At 45.1% G+C, this 22,128-nt stretch overlaps 1 protein-coding gene across 2 annotated transcripts in view; it reads left to right on the forward strand.

Moving 5' to 3' along the window:
* Positions 1–22,128, forward strand: part of BCAR3 (BCAR3 adaptor protein, NSP family member) — a 221,810-nt gene that overhangs the window by 24,181 nt on the left and 175,501 nt on the right.

Below are 22,128 nucleotides of genomic sequence, written 5' to 3' on the forward strand. Positions count from 1 at the left end.
GTCCCCAAGTCTGTAGCGATTTACTATAGCAGCCACAGGAAAACAATGCAGTGAAAAACTGTAACATTTGAAAGGGAGAGTCCTCTGGAAAATAAGGTGAGATATGGAAGGAAGGGGAGATGTGGTCAAGCATGAAGTGCTGAAGAAGAGCTGGGTGTTGAGAGTTAAGGATGAGCGGACTTGGACTGATCAGCTGTGAAGAGTGAAGAAAGGCAATGGCACCCAGGAACTGGCTCCTGCGGGCTTCAAGAGTCATGGCACACATCTTCCCCAGCTCTACCTTCAGAACCATCATGTCGGTGGCTTGAAATTAGCTGTGGTTTTACAGGGTGTGTATTTACACCCTAGAAATTGGCAAACTCTACAAAACAGGGCTTTCTTCCCAGGGAACCAGTTGTTAGACATTTGCCACTGAGTAAAAGGGGAAGGAAAGATGGAAGATGGATTCTGTTCAGAACCAGAAGACAAGCATTGTCATGTGCTCATCTCATTCATTGTGTAACCTTTATATGCACTTACAGAAAGGGAACATTGGAAAGGTGATCTAACTTTAGAGCTTTGAATTCAGTGTGAGATTTGGATTTTCTCCTGGCATTTACTTTGTGAGTGAGTGACATCTGCTCAGTCATGTCCAACTCTTTGTTCAGTTCAGCTCAGTCACTCAGTCGTGTCCAACTCTTTTCGACCCCATGGACTGCAGCATGCCAGGCTTCCCTGCCCATTACCAACTCCCAGAGCTTGCTCAAACTCAGGTGCATCGAGTTGGTGATGTCATCCAACAATCTCATCCTCTATTGTCCCCATCTTCTCCTGCCTTCAATCTTTCCCAGCGTCAAGGGCTTTTCCAGTGAGTGAGTTCTTCGCATCAGGTGGCTTGGAGTTTCAGCTTCAGCATCAGTCCTTCTGATGAATATTTAGGACTGCATTCCTTTAGGAGTGACTGGTAACTCTTTGTTACTTACATGTGTATCATAGTCTGCTTTATTGTCACATAGTGGGTCAAGAACAGGGGACACAATAATGCTTTAAGACATTGTCTTGGCTTTGTGGGGAAGACAGAATTACAGTGGAATTGGGAAAGTGCTAATAAAGATACAAGCATATCACAAAGGTGATGGAAAAGTAGGGATGGGGTGAGGACTTCCCAGGTGAGGTGACCTTTGCACCGTCTGAAGGCAGAGTAAATATTTGTCAGACATGGAAAATTATAGGGGAAGAGGGCAGTTTAAATGGCAAGACTTGCAGTGACCCCGTGGGGAGGGAAGCAAGTAAACAGTGGTGTATGGTTGGGAGGTTGAGAGGCTGAAAGGATGGTGATTAGAGGAGCTGCTTTCCTCTATAGAAGAGCCAAGGGGTTAAATTCACAAGATTATTGAGTGTGGCCAACTCAAGTTCAGCCTGGACTGAATAATTAATAATCAGGGCATCTGATTCAAGTAATGGAGTAAGCCACAAGCAGCAAGGGCTTCTAGGAGGAACCAGTTCTTGGTGATAGATAGATGACAGACAAGGGGGCTTCTCTGGTGGCTCAGATGGTAAAGAATCTGCCTGCAGTCCAGGAGACCCGGGTTTGATCGTTGGGTCGGCAAGATCCCCTGGAGAAGGAAATGGCAACCCTGTCCAGTATTCTAGCCTGGACAATTTCATGGACAGAGGAGCCTGGTGGGCTATAGTCCATGAGGTCACAAAGAGTCAGACACAACTAAAGGAATAACACTTTCACTTTTCAGATGACAGACAGGGAGATTAAGGAGATCAAGCTGTGGAGTAAAGGACACAATAAGATGCAACCCTCTGTGAGGGAGAGTAGAGAAGGAGGTGGGATCTGGCTGGTGGAGGGGAGGGGCAGTGAGGGAGCTGGCAACTGGAGTGGAATTCAGGAGAGAGTGCAGAAGCCCAGATATCGGGTTAGCCTCAGACAGGATGAGTTCAGCTGGTCCTGCCATGTCCACGAGGATGGACAAGGATTGTCTGCCTACTGCTCAATCCCAACACCTAGTACCTAGCACTGAGTGGTCATTCAATATATGCTCGAGAAATAAATGAATGAGGGTTTTATTTATTTGTTCTCCTAGGGTTCTGTTTCTTCCAGAGACACTGGACACAGGGAAGCAGACATCTCCATTTTCTTAAGGTGAAGGCCTTCCAATGAACCAGTACAGTAGGCTTGGCTTTCAATCAAAATCAGAGGCACTTGATGAGTTATTGCTGCTGGCAGGTGGGTGAGATGGCGCAGGCAAGCATCTCCAGGTTTGTAGTGAGCAAAGGCCTAGAGCTGGGCATCAGGCAGCATGTGTGGGAACACTGTGCGGGAAACACGGGCAGTTAGGTATGGCCAGAGCATGGTGCATGGGGGACAGTTGTAGGAGATGGCATCTGAGTGTCATGTTAAAGGATTCAGATTTTATCCGGAAAGCAATGGGGAGCTACTGGAAGGTTTTAAACATGGGAACAATAAAGTCAGTTTTACATTTGGGAAAGACCAGTCTGGCAGCCATGCAAATTAGATTGAAAGGCATGAGGCAAAGACAGGCAAATTCATTAGAAGGCTGTTTCCAATACCATAAGTGAGATTCTAATCTTATGTAGTGATGCTGGGACACAGAAGGAGACAAAATCGAGAACTATTTAGGAGGTTCACTCAGCAGCTTGGGGTAAAGACAGTAAGTTCTGCAGATGTGATGCTGTTACTTAAGAGATGGATCCTGGTGGAAAGCAGGGTGTGGCTCTCACACTGACTGTAGCAACACAGGTGTGGAAGCCACAGCTTGTACGACTGGACACTAGAATTGGACATGGCAGCATCTGTCCTCGCTGGAATGGAGCCCCTCAGCGCATGCCTGCTGAGGCTGGTGCCCCAGTCCAAGGTGGGTTTCAGGTGTGTCTATTTGCCAGAGGGAAGGACACTTTAAGGGAAGCTGAGAAAGCAAGTATTTAAGACTTTCTGTGCTTCTCACCTAAACTCTTAAGGTAGAGGATTCTCCAACTGAAGAAGGCTGTTCAGAGGGTCTTGTTAACCAATGAAAATAATAACAAATGCTTACTTAAAATATAAAGAATAAAAAAAAGAAAGAAGACCATGACCATAACCCTGAGAAAAGCCAAAATTTAAGAGGCAGAGGATCCAGAGTCAGTGAAGGAAACCAAGAAGGAAGAATCAGAAACTAAAAGGAGATTCAGAAGAGTTAGAGGGTCCGGTGTTGTAGGAGCCCCAGAAAGAGAGGGCTTTGAACGGGACTGAGTAGCCACTGGAGCGGAAGATCAGTAAGTGATCAGGAGAAAGTGGGAGTAGAGCCAGAGTAGAGGGGGCTCAGGAGTGAGTCATGTTAGTAAGGACAGAGCCTAGACCTTTCTTCAAGAAGTTTGGCTTGGAAGGGGAGAGCAAAGAAAGAGAAAGCCGAAACTAAGGTGTGGTGCAGAGCGGGAGGGTGTGGATTTGGGCTTTTGAGCCTGGAGCACAACAAATATGTTCATAGGAGTACGTGCAGGGCCAACCCTGTGTTCCCCGAGGATACCCACAGGCTGTGGGGAGAACCAATTTAGCAACAGCCTCTCCCTTTATGCTGCTCTGAGAAAGTTGCTCTGTTCAGCAAAAGGTATTCATGTTTTGTTTTGTTTTTTTAAGATTCTAAATTACCCATGAAGCTTTCCTTTTTTCGGGATTAAGAACATAGACCATCTCCACTTTACTTCTGGGGTTGTAGATGTTCATTGCGAAAGGCATCCTGAGACGGTGGAGGGCGGGCGGTCTGTGGCTTAGGAGGAGGACTCTGGGATTGAGTGCAGCCTTGTAGCATGTGTATCCGGAGCATCTTTCCAAGCTCTGGGACAGTGATGACACCCAGCTCAGGCTTCTCAGGAACAAGGCCTGGTGGCCACTGTTGCCCACTTCCCTCAGCAAGTTGGATGTTCTCCTCCTGCCCTACATGCTTACAACTCCAAGAGCTGATGCACAGTTAGCTGCCTCTTTCCTGGGAGAGCCCAAGAAAAGCAAGAGACCTCTGTTGAATTATTCATTAAACTTGCAGCCTTCTATTATGCTAAAGACCTCTAACTAACCTCTAAACTCACACAAGTTCTATGTATGAGTGAGTAAGTACTCTGTCTTCTGAAGAGTTCTTTCAGCATTTTTCCTCATCTTATCATATACCCTCAGAAACATGCCCGGGAGTAAAATTTGTGAATAGCCTCACTTTTTAGATGAGGAAACCAACAAATGAGTGAGTAAGGCAGAAAGGCACTCCCATCCTACACACAGGGTTATGAACACCTGGAAGAGACAGAATGAGAATCCAGGATGCCTTTTTTCTGCCTAACAAGTTTTAAGAGACTGTGGAATGTCTATTTGATTATGTGCTGGGTTGGAGGGGGTGGATTCAAGGGAAAAAAAAAAAAAGATGGTGAGTGGCTGGGAGAAAGAGAAATGCATTTTTATCACCCACTTTTCCTTTGCATAAAAGATTTTAGCCCAAGAAGCTAATGTTGAGTAAATTCTGAATAACAAGAAAAGTCTATGATAAAGCAGTTCTAAAAGCAACCGAACAGTCGGTCACCCTGCTGCACCACAGATGATGTTGACAAAAGCCCTATTCATTTGCTGCAGGGTGAAACAGTCTGTCATCAAAGTGCCCAACTCCTTGCAGGCAGGCAGAGGCTGAATCCAGCTGCCAAGCCAATAATGACCCTTTCCCCTTTACTCCCACCAGACAGAACTGGCAGGTGACGTGGAGAGTCCACCCTGCCCCACGTGGTGGGCTCCACCTGGCTTTCTGAAAGGGTCTATTTGTTTGTGGGAAGAGAGTTAACGCCACCCACAAGATCTTCAACCCCCTGAAGCCCCAGCCATCCCCAGGAAGGGGTATACCTGTTGTGTAGGGCAGACATGCATGCCTGATTTCTAGCTATGGTTCCCTGGAGACAATTAAGTTAAAAAAGAAATGCCTCTGGGTCTTGGCCCAGCTCAAAGTCAAGTTAGAGAAACTGCAGAGTTTCTCTTTGGGCGAAGAGCTTTCATTCACAGTTTCTTTTCTTCTTTCAGACACCATGTCAGCTTGCTTCCTAAGGGGATTTCCTTGTGGGAAAGACATGAAATCCATTGAATCTGGCTAAGCATCCTATTTAATGAAGGCAATAAATCATGTCAGTGAGGGAGGTCTGGGGAAGCCCAAGCCAAGGAAGGCGGGACAGGAGTTTCTGTAGAAATGGAGGGCAGGCACCTGCTTTGGTCTCAGCCCGCTTTGTCATCAACAATACCATGGGGAAAACTGGGTTTCAAGGGAAACTGCCCAAGAGAGAGCCTGGAGGGAAGTTCCAATATGCTTCTTGATTTCTCTTGGAGAGTCTTTTCAAACCCTGGTTCCCTTGTGTGCAGAAGGGCCAGACTCTCTGCAGGTGGGTGGCCTGGGAGTCACAGTTCAAGCATGGGGGAAGGGGTCCCGCGTTCTCTCTTAGACTCACTGGTTGTTCATGGAAAGTGCCACTATTGGAGAAGCTGAGGTAGTGAGGGCCTCTCAATATGTCTAACCCTGAGGTAGGCCAGCAGTGGGGATATTTACTCCTGTTAGAGTCCATTCTGAGGGCTAGAGGCTGGTGAGGACACCCTCACCAACTTTGTACTGTCCCGAGAGCTGGCCCTGCAATCGAGCCCCATTGGGAATAAATGATTTTGCCACTCAGTTCCAGTGTGACTAACACCCTCATCACACTCTGAGCCTTGGCTCTTCCGGTCTGTAAAGTGGGGATAATAATGCCTATCTAACCAGGCAATCGCAAGGGTGAAGTGAGATGGGAGACATGAAAGCTCTGGCTAACTGTGATGTACGACATGGATGGGTGGGGCTACTCTTGCATCCAGTCCGCTGCTTCCCTGGATGTGAGGTAATCCAGCCTGGCTAGGTTAGATCCACCGGTTTTCCCAACACTTCCCGTCACATATTCTGCTGCCTCCTGCCCTTCTCCAGCATCCTTTTACGTGGCATTGTGCATAGCCACCATGAAGCTGTAACCCTCCTTTTAAAGAAACAGACAGCAATAATGTAGACAGAGAGATGATGGACCCACAGGCAAACTGATAATCTCTATACAAAGAGACACATTGAATAAGTACCTGTTCACATTACGAGCAAATAATGAGGTCAGTGTACTTAAGAGTAACTTGGTAAGAATGGGCTTGTCTGTACTTCCTGGGTGATTGACTGCTCTCAGCAAAGTCCTCCCAATTTTCTGAAGGGGTGAACCTGGGAAAACACCATCTGCTTGAAACCACATTGGACAAGTGCCTGGAGGAAAAGCTACATCAGATGTTCCCCCATATGGGCCATCTTTTAATAGTGAAAGGGGCTTATTGGATAAGTTTAAGTAAATTTATTTTTTATGAAGCTCCCAATATAGAGGCTGTCTGCTTCAGGGCATTGGAAACTGATTCGTGAGATTTATGTACGTTTGGGGCTGTTTACAGGGCCACCTGCCTCTGCATGGGTTACTATTGCTGTTGTTCAGTCCCTCAGTTGGGTCCGACTCTTTGCAACCCTATGGACTGCAGCACACCAGGCTTTCCTGTTCTTCACCATCTCCCAGAGTTTGCTCAAACTCACGTCCATTGAGTTAATGATGCCATCCAACCATCTCATCTTCTGTTACCCCCTTCTCCTGCCCTCGATCTTTCCCAGCATCAGGGTCTTTTCCAGTGAGTTGGCTCTTCACATCAGGTAGCCAAAGTATTGGAGCTTCAGCTTCAGCATCAGTCCTGCCAATGAATATTCAGGGTTGATTAGGTTGCATGGGTTACTAGCCCACTTGTTATGGAAAGTCGCCTTCAAATCTTTCTTTTTCCTGGGCCCAAATTTCTCCCTAGCATGATTTGGTACATCAAATAAGACCCTGAGAAGGCACAATTAATTCATGTATACATGAATAGACTATAGTCTATTTCCCACTCCCTATTAGAAATATTTTAGGAAAAGTTACACAGTATCATTTCTTTCATGCATCTTCATATAGTTTTAATGTCAAGTGTCTTTTGGGAATACAATTTCCCAAACAACTTAAACTCAGTTTGAAAAATCTTTGGATAGTGCTGGCATCTATATATATAAAGATAGTTTGTTTGACAGAGGCTATGCTATGCTAAGTCACTTCAGTCATGTCCGACTCTGTGTGACCCCATAGATGGCAGCCCACCAGGCTCCTCCGTCCTGGGATTCTCCAGGCAAGAACACTGGAGTGGGTTGCCATTTCCTTCCCCAATGCAGGAAAGTGAAAAGTGAAAGTGAAGTCGCTCAGTTGTGTCCGACTCTATCGACCCCAAGGAGTGTAGCCTACCAGGCTCCTCCGTCCATGAGATTTTCCAGGCAAGAGTACTGGAGTGGGGTGCCATTGCCTTCTCCGTGACAGAGGCTACATAGGGGTAAATTATCATGGATAAAGAAACCACAGCCCTAGACAAGGGACAGCCAAGGTGCAGCATGCCTGGAGCAAGGGTCTCTGAAGAGGAAGGTGGCTTGCATTCCTGAATGCAGACAAAGGAATCTGAGTTCTGCTGTTGGCAGTAGAGAACCAAAGGGATTTCTAGCAGGGGAGTAATGATCAGACCAATTGGTAAATGAGGGAGTCTGTTTGTCTGAAATTGTTGTCCCTCTTTTCCCTTGGCACAATACATCTGGGAAGTGTTCTTGAACTAGTTTCAGCTCAAAAACTGAACCCTTTGATGACAATTTATCCCACCACTGCCTTTTTGAGAGTCTCTGCTTCCACAGTACAATAGCCAGTGGACTCCCTCTATCCAAAACCCAAAGGGGATGCTTCCAGGAAGCAGTGAAGAGCTGTCATACCACAGGACCACACTCCACTAGGAAACAAAACTATTTATGTGATAAAGTGCAAGGGGCTTTAAAAAATCAGTCTATTACAAGCAAGAAAACTGAGGTCAAGAGAACAAAAATAATTCATCCAAGACAGGTCAAACTTACATATTTTACAGGCTTTATGCTGGGCACTGGGGATACTTAAAAATAAGACATAGTTCCCATCCTTAAGGAGTAGAGAAACATGTAAACATATCACTTTATATCTAATCCCAAGGGACATTTGGAATTGGAATAGGTGGTTACCACAATGCTGCTGCTGCTGCTGCTGCTGCTGCGTCACTTCAGTGTCCGACTCTGTGCGACCCCATAGACGGCAGCCCCGTCCCTGGGATTCTCCAGGCAAGAATACTGGAGTGAGTTGCCATTTTCTTCTCCAATGCATGAAAGTGAAGTCGATCAGTCGTGTCCGACTCTTATCGACCCCAAACTGGTAGGCTGCAGTCTACCAGCCTCCTCCGTCCATGGGATTTTCTGGGCAAGAGTATTGGAGATTCAGCTCTAAATTTCTATGTATAACTGAAAGCAGAAGCATCTAGTGGGGTGGGGGTGAGTGGAGTTCGGTGTTATGGGAATATAAGAAAGGAATACTTGGCATCAATAGAAGACATCTTGGAACAGTTAATGTTAGAGCCACCTGGGGTGGCCAGTCTCTAAGGTGGCCCCCAGTGAGTCTTGCCTCCTGGTGTCTGTTCATGATCCTGTGTAGTCTCTCCCATGTTGAATGACATGCAGCCTGGGTGACCAATAGAGCCTGGTAGATGCCATGGTGGAGGTCTCAGATGGCACTGTGGGTTCACCTTAGTTTCTTGAATTGTCTGGAGTGGGGCAGTCCTCATACCTTAAGAACACTCGGGAAGTCCATGGAGAAGCCCGTGTGGAGAAGAATTGAGGCCTCCTGCCAACAGCGAAGCAAAGGAGCTACCTTGGGAACTGACCCTGATGGTCAAGCCTTCAGATGACGCAGCCCTGGTGGATATCGACTATGGTTTCATGAGAAGATCTGAGCCAGAACCAAATTCCCAACTCAAGGAAATTGTAAGAGACAATAAATGATTGCTATTTCAAGCTGCTAACTTTGGGGTAATTTTGTTGTGCAGCAGTAAATGAACCTAGCATCTCTGTTAAGAACACAGGTCTTATGTTATCCAACCCAGTCATCTCTGAACTATTTTCAATTTAGTACCCCAATTTTTTCTAATACCCAAATCTGGTCAAATAATTTTATTATCCTTACATAAAGAGAGTTGACTTTTAGCAAATATGATTTTTAAATGTAGGTTGCATTTTTTAAAAGGAGTGATTGAAGAAAAGTTTATAGAGTTTAGCAGGATATTAATTTTCTTTCCGGTTCTGTTCAATATGATGCTGGTGGCATTTCAACAAGTGCCCTTTTCTTCAATTGCCTTCTTTATATGGTGGCATTTTGGCAAGAGATTTTCTTTTATGTGTGGTCGCATTTCTGAAATAGTTTTGTGTGGGTTTTGTTGTTTGTTTGTTTTCTAAATAGTAGGTTTACCAAAAAAAGCTCCATGTTTCGATCTGTAAAATAATGAACTTCAACAGAAACCTAGGATGATTTTGTCAGGGTATTTAAACAGTAGAGATTTTTAGTACTGAGGATTTTAATTCCCAGTCTAATTCAGTTTGGGGAGGAATTTCTTTTACCAGAAGTAGACAACAAGGATGGAATCTGTAGAGTATACAGAAAACTGCTTCTAATAGGTGTAAATTCCATTTAAGCAGGCCCAGGTGCTAAAGCCAGTTAGAGAAAATGGAACCTGGCAGATGGAGAGAAACTTGCCAAGGTACCCTGGGAGCAGCGGTTTTAATCACAGCCCATGTGACAAACACTTAACCCAGTTTGGGAGATTATTAGAAACCATTAGCACCTTGCCACCCATGGCAATCAAGAGTGCCTTTTGCTTTAAATCTTAAGCTACAGGCTCCCATTTTCCCTTTAGACTGTAAAGACCCTTAGTTATATGGAGCTACTCTGCTTCTAAAATTCTGCTGTGAGGAGCTCATTGGATTATAGCAGGAAAGAGGAATGGAGCAAGTGTAATCTCTCTAATTCTTTCTGCTCCTACAACCTTCTGGTTGGCTAACTGTTTTTCCAAATAGGTGTCTTCACACTCTGACAGCCTGCACCACCCACCTCCCTTTCTCCAGTGCCTTGGGTAAATTCGAAAGGACATCTTCAGGGTTAAACTTGCTAGTTTGAAATGCCAGACGCAGACGGCTCTCCGTTCCTATCTCTGCATTGAGGCATCATGGTGTGGAGGTCAGTACATGGACTCTGAGTCCATCACTTACCATGTGTTACTTGGATAAATTTTTAACCTCTTTGAAGCTAGTTTTTAGTCTGTCAACATGCATTCCTTGCAGTGTCATTGTAAGGACTAAAATAATAGTAACGATAATTATAATAGTTAACAGTTATTGATTTCTTGATATGTGCCAGGCATCTTTCTAAATCTTATAGATATTGACACACACTTAATCCTCACAACAATCTCTTTTAGCTGACGAGAAAACCAAGGCACAGAGAGGTTAAGAAACTTCCCCAAGGTCACAGAGTTAACAGGTGTCAGAGTGAGGTTCAAATCTGAGCAGTCTGACCTGAGCTGATGATCTTAGTACTATACTGTGCTGTCTCCAGAGAGGTATCAGACATTAATAATAGTATCTATTTGTGTGTTGAATGAGTAAATGTGGTTGTGTGATTTTTCTCTGGCAGTGTTCAGCAGTCCCAGGTTGTAGCAGAGAAGGGCGGGGTGGTGGTTGAACAGAGCCAAGGTTGGGGTTTAAGAGTAGGCTTTACAAAAGGAGGAACAAAGGTGCTGATCAGGCAGTGGTTGAAATGATGTTTTTTTTTTAAGATAGAGTTTTATTTTATTATTTTTTAAAAACTTTATTTACGTATTTATGGCTGTGCTGGGTGCTCGGGCTTTTTTTCTCTAGTTACAGGGAGTGATGGTGACTCTCTGGATGTGGTGCCCATGCTTCTCTTTGCGGTGGCTTCTTCTGTTGCAGAGCACAGGCTCAGTAGTTGTGGCTCCTGGACTCTAGAGCATAGGCTCAGTAGTTGTAGCACGCAGGCTTAATTGCTCTGTAGCATGTGGGGTCCTCCCGGACCAGGGATCAAACCCGTGTCTCCTGCACTGGCAGGCAGACTATTCACTGAGTCATCAGGGAAGCTCTGATAATATAATCTTAAAATTTAGTCTGGAAAGAAAAGAAAGTGTTAAATTGCAAGAAAACAGATGAGCCAGGAGCTTTGTGACAAAAAACCAAGAAGCCATAAAAAAGTGATTATAATTGACATGTTAAATTTTTAAAATTATGAATTATTACAAGTCCCAGAAGCAAAATACTTTGAAACTAGAAGTAATGGTTGCACAACAATAAATGCCACTGAATTGTATACTTTAAAATGATTAACTTTATGGTATATGAATTTTACCTCAGTAAAAAGAAAAAAAAAAAAAGCTAGTAACAATCTCAGAAGACAAAGTAGGGAAAATATTGGCAAAATAAATGACAAAGGGATAATTTCTTTACTACGTAAAGAGTTCCTGGGGTATGTTAAGAAAAACAACATCAACCCAATAAATTAGGTTCATCCTCACTCATAATCAGAGATTCAAATTAAAACTAGGATGCTACCATGCTAGTCACCTGATTGATTGGCAGTGATCGAAAAGACTTGTACCTTCTTTTTTCTTTTCATCTTTCCCTGTGCTATTATACAGTAGATCCTTGTTAGCTATCTATTTTATATATAGTAGTGATGCTCACCCCCTTTGACCCACCAATTCTACTTTTTTGGGGGGCCACATCATGTGGTATGTGGGATCTTAGTTTCCCACCCAGGGATCAAACCTGTGCTCCCTGTACTGGAAGTGCAGAGTCTTAACCACTGGACTGCCAGGGAAGTCCTTAGGCAATTCTTTAAATGTGGTAGATCTGTATGGATTGTTAAAGGAATGTTCTCCTAGCTGCATTATTAAGGGAAAAAATCAAGGTGTAGAGAGTGTTCATAGTATGCTATTCTCTCTATTTAAAGTAAAAGGGCAATATATTCATTTGTGTATGACTGTGTCTGAAGAATGTCTTTGGAAAAATAATTAAGAAACTGGTGATACTGGTCGCCTCTGGGAATGAGAAATGGAAGGCTGGGGATCAGAAGGGAGTCTTCCGTTCGCTCTTTATTGTTTCTTAAAAACATGAAAGACTAAAAGAAAAAAATAATGTCTTTGATTATTTGGCGTGTTCCTCTCTGTTGCAAGCTACTGTCTTAATCTGGGCCTTGCTGCATTGCTGTTATTGGAATGTTGGGGGTACAGCAACCCCAATCACTAACTGATGGACATAGAGCTTCCTCCAAGTACCAGCATCTTGAATTACATCTGACTCTGATAAGCATACTTTCTGAAGCCATCTGGCTTACTTGGGCGCTGGTCACTCGATGTTAGCCAAGCAAGGACTCTAGAGTGGAGACCAGAGGGCAGAAAGCCAAGCTGTACCTGGGTCATCTGAAGCCGGTGGCAGAGGATGTGGAAGTCAGCAGGAACACTTTTATCCAAGGCTGAACACAAGTCTGTCAGCTGAAAACACAGCTGGTACTCTGGGGTAATTCCTAACTTCCTATTAGAAACAAACAAAAGGCCCTCTCTACTGAATTTCCCACTCAGCATTTCGGCCTGGCAGTCAGTCTGTAATGCCTATCACCTAAGATAGCAAGGATATTACGCTGGACCACTGGACTAGAACAGAAAGGGTGGGAAAGGCCATCCCCTCCTGACCTCTGCTCTGCAGAGCCACTAACCAGATGCATCAGGGGTTTGGGGACCGGAAGGAGACAGAGGACCAGGGATTGAGAGCAGGGGGGAAATGAATAAGAAGACAAAAGAAGGAAAAGAATGTTGAGTGAGCAGACGGGGGACAAACCCTAGCACCCTCTCCCCTGCTCCTCACCAGAAGTCGCAGGCCCACCCAGGGCACACCAACTAAGCCCACCAGGTGAAGCCAACCCTGACGGCTGATGGGGGTCAGGAGACTCAGGCTGTGGATTCGGAGGTGGTGTTCTGTGGCACTTTTAAAAATATCTGCTTATTTGGCTGCACTGGCTCTGAGTTGTGACATGTGAGATCTTTAGTTGCAGCACCCAAACTCTTAGCTGCGGCTCGTGCGATGTAGTTCCCTGATCAGGGATCGAACTAAGCCCCCTGCACTGGAAGCACAGTCTTAGCCACTGGACCACCAGGGAAGTTCCTGCTCTGTGAGATTAAATGGATGTCCCAGCCTGCGGCCAAGGCAGGAATGCTCTTCCCCACAGCCAGCTCCTTAGGTTTCTGTTATTTATGCCTGCATCTGTGGGAAAGAGCATCTTTGTGGCCTGACTCTATGTGCTGACTTTGCAAGGCCTGGCAGCTGTTGTCAGCATTTTGTGTCACCGTGAGCAACCTTCCAGGTGACAAGATACCTGCCTGACCTGACTTGCTTTCCTCTCGATTTTGTGCCACCATGTCACAAGTTCAGGGTTTTCAAGGCGGCATTTCAGAAGCTCTTTTCTTCTTCTGTGTACTAAACTTGATTTCTGGGCACATTCTGTCCACTTAGAACAGGGCTGAGTACATCATTTGTGAGACTCAGTACAAAATGAAAGTGCAGGGCCCCTTGCTCAGAAATTAAGAATGACAGGATGGCAGCAGCAGAGTGTGAAACACACACGGGACCCTTCTGAGCCTGAGTCCTGTGCAGTTTATACGCCCATGAAGCTGGCTCTGCCTCAGGATCTAAGAGGCTAAATTTATATAGGTAAGATTAACTGAGCCCCAGATTATACAATACACATTTTTAGTCATTTTTTATTTTTAGAAAAGTATAATATTTTATTAAAAGATCAGAGCTTAAAGATTGTAACCAGTCATTACTGAATTTTAAAAAATATACAGGCCCTTAGCATCATTCCTTCCAAAGAAATCCCAGGGATGATCCCCTTCAGAATGGACTAAAGCTGAAACTCCAGTACTTTGGCCACCTCATGCGAAGAGTTTACTCATTGGAAAAGATTCTGATGCTGGGAGGGATTGGGGGCAGGAGGAGAAGGGGACGACAGAGGATGAGATGGCTGGATGGCATCACCGACTCGATGGATGTGAGTCTGAGTGAACTCCGGGCGTTGGTGATGGGCAGGGAGGCCTGGCATGCTGCGATTCATGGGGTTGCAAAGAGTCGGACACAACTGAGTGACTGAATTGAACTGAACTGAACAGGGCCTTAAATTCAGGAGATATGAACATCTAGGCACATCACTTATTAACACTTAACTGTTTTTAATCACTGTGTAACATGAACCTAATTTTCTCCCTGATTTGGTAGCTTAACTGCATTTCCCATCTCATAGGCTTCTCTGTAGCCCCAAAGCACCTCCTTTAATCAGAGTGGGGGTCACCTAAGATGTGACAGCCGCCACAAAGCCATGCCAATCAGGAAGGACTAGTTCCCAAGGGAAGGGCAGGTCATCTCACAGCTGCACAGCTGGAAACCCGGCGGGTAGGCAGGGGCAGAATCTGGGAGATTAACTTGTACAACAAAGAGGAAGGAAGAAGTTCAGTGTTTGATGGACAAGTCAAGGTTGGAATTCCAGGTCAGAGGCAGTGCCAACTCCAGAGCCACCAGCTTCCTCCATGGGGTCAAGGAACTGTGTCATCCACAGAGAACTCAGGCAAACCCTCTTGGCCTTTCTGTTCCTCGCTTTGTTCCTGTTCTCCTGTCCTGGCTCCAAGGTTAACCTGTGCAGACCTGCAGGGTCCTGATTAAGATTGCCAGATTTAGCCAACAAAAATACAGGACCCAGTTAAACTTTAATTTCAGGTAAGCAATGAATAATGTTTTAGTATAAATATTACACGGGGGCATACTAAAGCTATAGCATGACTCACTGTTTATCAGAAATTCAGGTTTAGCTGGGCATCCTGTATGTTTTCTGGCAACCCTGGACCTAGTCTTGGATCCCCTTCACCTGATTGAAGACAGCATCTCTGCAGCTCCTCTGGTCCTAGACCCCAAGTGGTCTTCCAGCAGGCTTTCCTAGACTTGGTTGCTGGACTGCCCTAGCCTGCCCAGTTTTCTGGTGATGAACTTCACAGATGTGCTGTGGGAGAAGCTGCTACCCCTGTGGAAGATGCCGGTGCCAGGTGGAGATTCATCTCTGACCTGCGGCCAGCTCTGCTCAGCCTCAGCACATTCCTTCCCAGCTCAGCTCATCCTTGGCACTGAGACGGGGCAGCCCTCTCACTGACCTGCTGGGTGGGCTCTGAGGGGGAGGTTCCAACTGTGATTGTGGCTTGGGGATGCTTGTTAGGTTCTTCTCCTCGATTTAGTTTATTTTTTAATCTTCCTTTTTGGAAACAAGCATGAAACATTATCAGGTGTCAGGAAAGTGCATATTTCCTTATGGTATATCATTTAACCCTCACAACAATTCCATGAGATGGGTGATACCATCCCCAGTTTGCAAGTGAAAACATTTGGGTTGCCACTGTACTGCTCTTGGCAGGTGCCAGAGCTTGAATTTGAGCTCCAGTCTTCTAAATCCAAGTCTGTGCTCTATTACTTCCCAACTTCATCATCAGCCACCCAAGTAGAAACTTTGATATAATTGTTCATACCTCACTCTCCAGTAGGATCCCGCTATCATTCTGTCTGCAGTGCCCTCTCCATACTGCTGTTTCTCTGTCCAGGCCATCACCACGGCTGGAGAGGATAGGAGACTCTTGGCTGGCCATTTGCTTCAAGGCTTTCCACTTCAACTCATCCATTACTCAAAACTGCTTTCTATAAAGTGTATCTGACCATTTACTCCCCAATTTAAAAATGGTTGTATATCCACATGGCCTATAGCTGTGGTTCTCAGACTTGAGTGTGCAGAAAAATTGCCTGAAAACCTTTTATTTTATTTTATTTTTAACTTTACAATATTGTATTGGTTTTGCCATATATCAAAATGAATCCACCACAGGTATACATGTGTTCCCCATCCTGAACCCTCCTCCCTCCTCCCTCCCCTCCCCTCCCTCTGGGTCGTCCCAGTGCACCAGCCCCAAGCATCCAGTATCGTGCATCAAACCTGGACTGGCGACTCGTTTCATACATGATATTATACATGTTTCAATGCCATTCTCCCAAATCTTCCCACCCTCTCCCTCTCCCACAGAGTCCAAAAGACTGTTCTATACATCAGTGTCTCTTTTGCTGTCTCGTATACAGGGTTATTGTTACCATCTTTCTAAAATCCATGTATATGCGTTAGTATACTGTACTGGTGTTTTTCTGTCTGGCTTACTTCACTCTGTATAATAGGCTCCAGTTTCATCCACCTCCTTAGAACTGATTCAAATGTATTCTTTTTAGTGGCTGAGTAATTTACCAGGCCCCATCCTGGAGCTTCTGATTCAGTAGGTCAGGGGTGACGCCCAGGGTTCTACATTCCCACCAGCTTGAGATGATGCCCCTGCAGATGATCCATGGATGCCCCTTTGAGAAAGGTCTATAGGATAAAATTTAAAATCCTGACATGGCACTTAAGAATCCTCCCAATCTGCTCCCATTTCTGTTGCCTCATCCGATTCTCCAATTCCAACCTAGTGGCCTCTTCCTCATGCACCCCTCCACCCTCCCAAACCTAGGTGGGTAAGGCCAGGAGGTTAGGGATGGGGATCTGGGGTCTGACTCTGCCTCAGGCTCCTCAGCCCCCTCGAGTGGAATAACAGCATCACCATAACAGCTCTGTGAGGAGAATGACTAACTGTGAGGTACTTGGAGCAGAGCCTGGTCCTTAGAAAGCACTCAGTGAAAGCCATTATTAATTTCTATTTGTATAGCTTTACTCATTTTGCCTCCTCTTCCTGGAGTTTTGTTCTCCTCCTCTTATGCCCTCTTCCATGTCCAGTTAAGAAGCCATAGTCTCTGGCTACAGTAGGTCCCATTACCTACTGTCTCCTCATCCAATCCCCCACGATTCTTGCTTTCTGTTCTCTGCTCACACAGTCATCTTGTGCTTGGTAATTACACCTACTCTCTCTACATACGTGAACCACCTGAGGGCTGTTCATTTTCTGCAGGACTTGGTATAATGCCCGGCACGTTTTCTAATTAAACTCATCACCACTCCTCATTCCATGAAATTGGATATTCAATCTGTTATTTTAAAATGGAAGTTTGGAAGCTTAATTTAATAATTGTGCTTTTAAATGAGCATCTCTGGCCTCCCACCTCTTGCTGCCACAACTCCCTGGTTTCTCCTTCTCCCAGTCCCTCCACGTTCCATGGCGGCAGCCAGTGTGCAGCAACTAGCCTAGCTGAACTGTTACACATTCCAAATGCCTTATTTAGGAATGAGTGCCCACCACTCACAGACAGGGCCCTTAATTCTGACGGCAGGAATGTTCTTCCTCTGCTCTGCCTACAGAATCCATAGGGAGGCTGCTGAATGCTGTGCTTCCAATACGTGTGTCTGAGTCTCATTGTTTGGTGGCTCAGGTCATGGCACATAGCTTCCTTGAACCTGGGACCACATTATCCAATAAGTGGTTAATTAGCTTTTCATGGGTCTATAAACAATTCTGAGAGCTGGGGGGGGGGGGGAATATACTTTTTCCAAAATAAGAAAAGGAAACCATGATAACAAAACTGAAAAGTGTTTAAGTAAATGTCTACAAAGTGTAATAGGATTCCAGCTAGTCAGCTGCATCTGAGTCTACCTCTTCCATGGTGAAATATGTTACATTTCATGTGAGGTGAATGAGCACTTTAGGGTTTTTGATATGGGCTGTTGTCTCCAAAAGCAAAAGGGCTTGGTGCTGAGGAAAGTCTCAGAGAGGCCCCGTGTTGTCTGCCGGGAGCGAGATCACAGCTGAGGAGAGGAAGAAGAGGACTCTGGGGGTTAGATCAGGGGAATCACGAGGGATGGCAGCAGATGTATCCTACAGCTCAGGCTCCTGGCACAGGGCTATAAGAGCATCTCTGGAGAATGTTGCCTTTCAAACTTTTGGCATCGAATTCTGCCACCTCAGGCTCAGCATAACCAGATCCAGTCCACTTCTGACCAAGCAAGAGGGTGCACTGGAGACTCAAACCAGAATGACCTGGTACTCACATTGTTTTTTATTTCATCAGTAACATTTACAGAGCCCTTTTATGAGCTCGTGCTGAGGAACACAGCAGGGAACAGGACAGGCTCAGCCCTTGTCCTGGGGGGGGCGGGGGGTGGAGCTTACAGTTCAGTTAAGAAAACACACCCTGAATAGCTAATCATTGGTGGAAGAGAGTCACCGAGAAGTGCAGGCCGCTGTGGGTGCTTGGCAGAGAGGTCTGTCTAGTCTGGAGGTCAGGGCGGGTGTCCCGAAGGAACTGACTTAATTTTTGTGCTGTGTCTTCATTGTGGTATGTGGCTTCTTTAGCTGTGGCATGAGGGCTTTAGATTGTGTGGGCTCGGGCTCAGTAGCAGTGATGCATGGGTTTAGTTGCCCCATGGCATGTGGGATCTTAGTTCCTCCGCCAGGGGTTAAACCCACATCCCCTGCCTTCTAAGACAGATTCTTAACCACTCGATTACCAGGAAAGTCCTGAGGAACAGACACTTAATGTAATGAGTGAAGGGTAAGGAAGAGCTAACTGGGTGGAGAGTGTTTCACGCTGGAAGTCCCTGTGCTGCCTTAAACCTGGTGCTGGGGTGCCAGGGAAGGGTGTCCCCTGTGTGCCCACTCTTCTGAATCCCCTCCAGGTTGGCCCACTGAGTCCGTGCCTTGGTTTCCTGGTTTGCCCTGAGTTCTTCTGGAACTGGAGTAACACTACCTTTTTTGCTGGGACCCTGCTCTGCCTTGATGCCCCAGCCTCTGCCCATGAGGGCTGGCCCTTGGGTGGCCCCTGCAAAGCTGTAAGGCTGCCACCACCTGTTTACAAGCATCACCACTTCCCTGGAAACCACGTCCCCACTCACCCCATTGACCTCTCCAGAGGTCAGCCCAGGCCACATCACAACCTCATGTACCACCCCTTTGGCCTCTCTGACTGTGGGAACCATGCTATTGCAGTCCCACCACTTCCGTCTGGCTCATGACTGAGATTCAACCACAGTGTAGCAGATCCTACCAGAAGGCTCCATGTCATAGAGCAATGTTTCCCAAACTAGGGCATCCGATGAACTCCAGACAAATCCATGTGCTCCAGTGAGAGGAATACTACACTGAGAGATGCATGCAGGCACTGTTAGATGGCGTGATTATAAACACAAACTCAGATGTGTGCCTGGAAACTATCTCAGCATTCTGTTGTCAGTGTTGTGTGCTCAACCTCTCAGTTATGTCCAACCCTTTGTGACCCCAGGCTCCTCTGTTCGTGGGATTCTCTAGGCAAGAATACTGGAGTGGGTTGCCATGCCCTGCTCCAGGGGATCCTCCCGACCCAGGGATGGAACCTGTGTCTCTTGCGTTTCCTTCATCGGCAGGCAGATTCTTTACCACTTGTGCCACCTTGTCAGGGAGTCACACATGTAACAAAATGTTTATTCGTTTAGATTAGTGTAAAAATGAATGAAAAATTAATAATTCTTACAGAGGATGCTCATGGTTACTCTGGAATACTTTCTTGGACCCTGAGGGGTTTGTAGGCCTCACCTGGAACATATGGCCTTTAGAGTATAGAGAACACATCACCTTTCTGGACCTCAAGATTGCCCATCTCAGCAATGGGTTTATGTTGCCCACCTCTTCCATACCTCTCAAGTGTTGTAAATATCCATTAGGTGAGGTGTGTAGAATACTTTGAACTGGCCTGAAGATGCCGTGTAATTACAAAGGTGAAATATTGTTCTTTTTCTTCATCCTGTCTGCCGGCTGCCATCCAGCCTGCTCACCTCAGTAGCCTTGAACTTTCTCCTCCAGTAAAGACTCAGTTCCTCCTCTCCCTGTAGAAAGGACATAAGGCCATATTTTCAGGAGAAAAGCCACCAGTTTCTACTTAGAGACTGGGTTTTGGTTTTAGGTTTTGCTCTTCAAATTCACTTGTTTACTGCCTATGTGGCCTAATGCTGGAAAGAAAAAATGACAATGAATAATATTTAAACTGCCCTGGTACCCAGTGGGCCAAGAGTTCTGAGCAAATAAAAGGACCTGGAAAGCGGTACACACACGTACACGGGCATGTACACACACACACACCCCTATTCCACTCCCTCGCCAGCTGCGCTAAAGTCTCCCAAGTGTTCCGACGGCCTCTGGCCTGTGTTTACTTTGCGCCTTTCATCTGAGGGGCTCACAGCTCCTTGCTAGGAAGCGGGTATTTATTAATCCTCAGCACCCTCCTGTGAGGCTGCTACCCCAGTGCAGTCCTGGGGGAGGGTCTGTAAGCCCGGCCTTCCCCCAGGCCAGCGTCCTCCTGTCCCCAACACAGTGTTTTGTATGTATAATTGTTGGGGGAGTACTCCCTAGTGACGGGAGAGGATTTAGAACATAAATGTTTGGGGTTTTCAGTGTGTTTAGTCCTTAAGAACTTGTTCTTTTTATAAGAAAATAGGAAGGTACAGAGGTTTCTCATATACCCCCTGACCCACTCACAGTAGCCTCCTCATTGTCAACATCATTCACATATGGCACATTTTTTACCTGCACTGATGTGATAATCACCCAAAGTCCATAGCTTACCTTACAGTTCACTCTTCGTATTGTACATAAGGGTCTGGACATGTATCCATCATTATAGTTGCATACAGAGTATTTTCATCACCTTAAAAATTCTTCATGGTCTGCCTATACTTTGGGAACTTTTTTTTTTTAATAGCTGTTTTTATGATAATGAGCTTCTTCATTTGCTTAAAAAGTTCTTAAGAGCTATTCTTCTTGGGAGTTCACCTTCATATGCACCTTTTCTTTTCATAAGATCTCTGTTTGCCTCAGTCTTGGTCCAGATGGGTTTCACAGGTCCAAACTAGCTCCTATATTATCAGACCGGTTTGGATCTTTTACTCTGTATCAGTGGTTTAATTTTGGACTTTGCATGCACACTGTACAGACTCAGTTCCTATGTTCCATGATGCCTCTGCTTCTTTACTTTTTGTGTGTGAATTCAGTGCTCTCAAAGCAAAATCGACATCCAGTATACTTTGTTTAGTCACTAAGTAGTGACTCTTTGTGATGCCCTGTACTGTAGCCAAGCTAACCTGTCCATGGGATCCCAGGCAAGAATACTAGAGTGGGTTGCCGTTTCCTTCCCCAGGGGAACTTCCCGACCCAGGGATTGAACCTGTGTCTCTTGCACTGACAGGCAGATTCTTTATCACTGAGCCACCCAATATACTCTAGTTAACCAAGAGTTCCATTTAAGAAGTTAGATTTTTTTTGGATAATCAACATGAGGATAAATGACCAAAGACCTATGAACTACAGGGGAGAAAAGTCTTTTCTCAAGTTATAATTTATGTTTATGAATGAATTTGAAGTCATATGCTTTTCCCTTATACTAACTCCATTCCAGAACCTTTAGATCCACAGTTTTTTGAAAAAGAATTATATTTTCAAAGAATTACATGGTGGTTTCATTTAACCTTCAGTGATTCAGAGGTACTTCATAGTACAGAATAAGCCTTTAATGAACTTGAGCTTCCTTCTCTCTTCTAGTAGAATGCTGTTTCTAACGTTTTATAAACTAAGGGGAAACCTACGGCCTTTGTCTAATCTAAATCCCTCCTCCAAATAGGAGGCAAACTGGGCTGAAGCAGGCCCTGAAGCAGGGTCACAGCAAGTGGAAGGAGTGTCTCATTTGAGCTTGAATCCTTGCGGACTTTTTTTTAAAGCTGCCTACAAACTAGAATCTAGTAAAGATTCATTTTCCCAAGCTCTTTTCCCCAAAGCACCTGGTAACATGCCACTTTGGTCTCAATTTTGTATTTTTTTTAATATAAGTATAGTTGACTTACAATGTTGAGTTAGTTTTGGGTGTACAGCAAAGTGATTCAGTTACACACACACACATATGTGTGTGTATATGTGTGTGTGTGTATATATGTATATGTATATATATATATATATATATATATATATATATATATATATATATATACGATTGTTGTTAGGTCACTAAGTTGTGTCCAACTCTTTTTTTTTTTTTAATTAATTTTATTTTATTTTTAAACTTTACATAATTGTATTAGTTTTGCCAAATATCAAAATGAATCCACCACAGGTATACATGTGTTCCCCAT

Source organism: Bos taurus, chromosome 3, assembly GCF_002263795.3.
Source record: "Bos taurus isolate L1 Dominette 01449 registration number 42190680 breed Hereford chromosome 3, ARS-UCD2.0, whole genome shotgun sequence".
NCBI lineage: Eukaryota > Metazoa > Chordata > Mammalia > Artiodactyla > Bovidae > Bos > Bos taurus.